At 39.8% G+C, this 4,730-nt stretch overlaps 1 long non-coding RNA gene across 1 annotated transcript; it reads right to left on the bottom strand.

The window, feature by feature from the left end:
* Positions 1-2,153: 2,153 nt before the first annotated feature.
* LOC119319565 lies at positions 2,154-3,625 on the bottom strand. The gene is made up of 3 exons (XR_005154522.1): positions 3,178-3,625; positions 2,982-3,014; positions 2,154-2,909 (listed from the first exon to the last, which is right to left on the bottom strand). It is a non-coding gene; the product is annotated as an uncharacterized LOC119319565 (long non-coding RNA).
* Between the last annotated feature and the right edge of the window lie 1,105 nt (positions 3,626-4,730).

Here is a 4,730-nt window from a genome sequence, read left to right as displayed (position 1 = left end):
CATCTTGGGGCCTTTTCCGGAGCTCCGCCGAAGGGGGCATTGATCACGGAGGGCCTCTACATCAACTCCATGGCCTCTCCGGTGATGTGTGAGTAGTTTACTTCAGACCTTCGAGTCCATAGCTAGTAGGTAGATGGCTTCTTCTCTCTCTTTGGATCTCAATACAAATTTCTCCTCGATTCTCTTGGAGATCTATTCGATGTAATCTTCTTTTGCGCTGTGTTTGTCGAGATCCGATGAATTGTGGGTTTATGATCCAGATTATCTATGAACAATATTTGATTCTTCTATGAATTCTTTTATGTATGATTGGTTTAACTTTGCAAGTCTCTTCAAATTATCAGTTTGATTTGGCCTACTAGATTGATCTTTCTTGCAATGGGAGAAGTGCTTAGCTTTGGGTTCAATCTTGCGGTGCTCGATCCCAGTGACAGTAGGGGAAACGACACGTATTGTATTGTTGCCATCAAGGATAAAAAGATGGGGTTTATATCATATTGCATGAGTGTATCTCTCTACATCATGTCATCTTGCTTAAGGCGTTACTCTATTCTTATGAACTTAATACTCTAGATGCATGCTGGATAGTGGTCGATGTGTGGAGTAATAGTAGTAGATGCAGAATCGTTTCGGTCTACTTGTCGCTGACGTGATGCCTATATACGTGATCATGCCTATATATTCTCATAATTATTCGCTTTTCTATCAATTGCTCGACAGTAATTTGTTTACCCACCGTAATACTTATGCTATCTTGAGAGAAGCCACTAGTGAAACCTATGGCCCCGGGGTCTATTTTCCGTCATACAAGTTCTCAATTTATTTTATTTTGCAATCTTTACTTTCAATCTATATCATAAAAATACCAAAAATATTTATCTTATTATTATTATTTCTATCAGATCTCACTCTTGCAAGTGGCCGTGAAGGGATTGACAACCCCTTATCGCGTTGATTGCGAGGTTCTTATTTGTTTGTGTAAGTACGAGGTTACTCGCGCGTGGTCTCCTACTGGATTGATACCTTGGTTCTCAAAAACTGAGGGAAATCTTACGCTGCTTTACTGCATCACCCTTTCCTCTTTAAGGGAAAACCAACGCAGTGCTCAAGAGGTAGCACACCCCTGCAGGGAAGTTTATCTATTCGAATAGCCGCATCCCTCGGTAAAAGGATGACCCGGAGTTGTACCTTGACCTTATGACAACTAGAACTGGATACTTAATAAAACACACCCTTCCAAGTGTCAGATACAACCCGGTGATCGCTCTCTCACAGGGCGATGAGGAGAGGATCGCCGGGTAGGATTATGCTATGCGATGATACTTGGTTAACTTACCATCTACTCTCTTCTACTGCTTCAAGATGGAGGCAGCCAGAAGCATAGTCTTCGATAGGACTAGCTATCCCCCTCTTATTCCGGCATTCTGCAGTTCAGTCCACATATACTACCCCTTTCATTGATACTAATGCATATGTAGTGTAGCTCCTTGCTTGCGAGTACTTTGGATGAGTACTCACGGTTGCTTTGCTCCCTCTTTTTCCCCTTTCTATACCCGGTTGTTGCGACCAGACATTGGAGTCTAGGAGCCAGATGCCACCGTCGACAACGACTCCTACTACACCGAGGTGCCTACTACTACGTGCAGGCCGCTGACGACGACCATGAATAGTTTAGGAGGATCCCAGACAGGAGGCATGCGCCTCTTTAGATCTGTATCCTAGTTTGTGCTAGCCATCTTATGGCAACTTGTTTAACTTATGTCTGTACTCAGATATTGTTGCTTCCGCTGACTCGTCTATGATCGAGCTCTTGTATTCGAGCCCTCGAGGCCCCTGGCTTGTAATATGACGCTTGTATGACTTATTTTATTTGTAGAGTTGTGTTGTGATATCTTCTCGTGAGTCCTTAATGTTGACCGTACACATTTGCGTGTATGATTAGTGTACGGTCAAATCAGGGGCGTCACAACTATACCAGAACTGCTTCTTTCCTTGGAAAGCTTGTAGAAAGCGAACAAAATATTCTATTAGTGCCCATCTAAGAAGTCAACATTGCTTATTTCATGACAGTATATTAGGCACACCAGACTTTAAATGTGCAAATAAATCAAAGCAATTAATATATCCAAATAACATACATACTATAGCTTGAGCACACACTTATAAATGGTTCGAGGACAAACAAGAATGAAGTAGAATTGGTTAACAGAATGCTTTGCCAAATATGCACAGGAAAAATGAATCTGGATACAACGCTACGATGAAGAGAAGAAATATTCTAGACATAACTTTCACAGCTAGTTCCAATTAATTAGTTAATTACCATAGGGGTCTATTAGGCCATGGAATCATCTGTAAAGCAGTGTACCTTCCTTACAATTGTGTGCTCAAAACATATGTTCCAACAATATTAGTTCTGGTTATTTTGCTTCATCCATCTGCTCACCTAAGAGGACAACAAAGGAGAAAAACTGAGCATGTAGAGAGTTCATACTACATTTATACAAAATGAAAAACAATGAACAAGAGCTGCAATACATTTTGTACCCAGCAAAGAAATGAAACGTATAGTAAAAATGCTTTGAAATCATGTGTAGTACACACACACACAAATAGCACTGGACCTCTTGTAATTCTAGGTCGTAGGCAGCAGAGACAACCATAAATAACATACAGTTATGCATTTGTGTCATTTTTCAAAAAGAAGCCAACTTGTCTTCTATTAGCGGTTTGGCACCACCCAAACGGACAAGAATTATGTGCAAAAACCTAGGTAATGGCATGGTGATATAATGTTTGGCTAAATTACAGAGACATTCTGTTCAGTCAGAGCAACAAAATTGTCCATGAAAATACAGCTAGTTCTAGATCGGTAGTCTTTCCTGAAGATAGCTCCATGACTAATTTATCTGTAGAGGCAAGAGAAATTAGTCTGATTTCTTTGATGCAAACTAACACAGTAATATACTTAATGGCATCACCTTGCTCGTGAGTGACCCCTCTGCGAAGTTGCACTTATATCATGAAATATGCACGAAAAATCAAAATTAGAGGCATGTTGGAATGAGATAATCTCGCGAAATATGCACCTAATCGAACAAGAAGCAAACTTAAAAATATATTGCCCATCTTCTATTGTCAGTTTAGTGCTGGAGCCACCGGAAACTAGTAGCTCACCACTGGCAAATATCCTCTGCACCTACAACTCCTAGGCCTGTTCACGGCGGTCTTGCCGCGGTAGCCTTCAATCCTCCATGTGCAACATAGACAAAAGGCACGTTGGAGGTTGAGAACCAAGGCCAACACACAAAAGGGGATCAACGCCAAGATAGAAAACGAGCTAACTTACTTGAGCAGACTCGGATATGGCAGCAACCGCCACTACCATCTCCATCTCCGACGGCCTGCACGGTCAGATCTAGAAGGAGATACTGAGCAATCTTGAAGCCAAATCCAATGGATCAAGACCCTGATTACAACCACAAAGATACAAGCACAGGGATCCTTGCCCCAACTCAAATCCTGCACTCACCAGGGAAGAGAGGGGAGGGTCCGGCGGCAAGAATTTTGGAGGGTACTCAAAGCTTCTACTTCTTCAGAGAGAGAGGTAGAAACAAGAAGATCACATTGTGCGTTGTTGTATTCTGGATATATTCTCTGCAATTCCATACTACACGTGGGGTGTTTTTGCAAATTATACAAGTGAGACGCTACGATTCAAATCAGATGGTGCAGATGCCACGAAGGCAGGCACCATCATCCCCAACTCATTTTTTTATAGGAGTAGAGAAACACAAAAAAGGAACTTTTTTTCTTAAGGGGTACAAAGAAGGAAGTGAAGAGAAAAAACTGATGAAATTCCAACTGAGCCTTCGTCGACATATTCCAACGAAAAAAGTTCAAAATAAACCTTAAATTTATAGGCGAAAGCTAAATCAAACCCCGAACTCTCAATCCCTGAAATCAGCACACCGAACTCTATAATCCCGGTCTATTTTAAACCTTGAGAGGACTTGGCCGGTATTTGCTGAATTGGGCCGGCCCAGTAGCGCAGTCGCTCGTGCGTGTGCACTAGTCTTTTTTTTTATTTTACGTTTTCTTTTTATTTTTTTCATTTCTACACATGTCTAATTTTTCTCAGTATTCAATGTACATTTTGAACGCACACATTAAATATTCTTTTGATTTTTTTTGATATTTTCAAATACGTTATGGACATTTTGAAATTAAATGTTTTCAAAACTTTTTTGAATACATGGTAATATTTTTTGAAATACATCTTAATGACAATACACATTTTACAAAACTACACGAACAATCTTTTACATGGTTCAACATTTTTAAATTCACATACACTTTTTTCTATTACATGTCACGTATATTCTGTTAAGGTCATGACACATTTTTGTAGAACACGCACACATTTTCGTTACATTGTACATACATTTTTTTAAATGTCACAAACACATTTTCTGAAACTCGTGAACATTCTTGAAATGTTACATTTTTTTGATGTACGAAACATGTTTTTTGAATCACACGAATATTACTCCCTCCATTTTTATATACAAGACCACAAACCAATATTTTTTTGCGGGTGCACAAACCAATATTACAGGTACCAAGGTAGAAATTAATAGCTACTTAAGCCAATGTTGCAAACTAGTCTTTTCTTCTTGCTTGACGTGTTAATTAATGTGTATTTTTCTCTCCAACGCACAACGAGACAA

This window comes from Triticum dicoccoides, chromosome 6A (genome assembly GCF_002162155.2).
Source record: "Triticum dicoccoides isolate Atlit2015 ecotype Zavitan chromosome 6A, WEW_v2.0, whole genome shotgun sequence".
Lineage (NCBI taxonomy): Eukaryota > Viridiplantae > Streptophyta > Magnoliopsida > Poales > Poaceae > Triticum > Triticum dicoccoides.
This window is presented reverse-complemented; position numbering and strand designations above follow the sequence as displayed.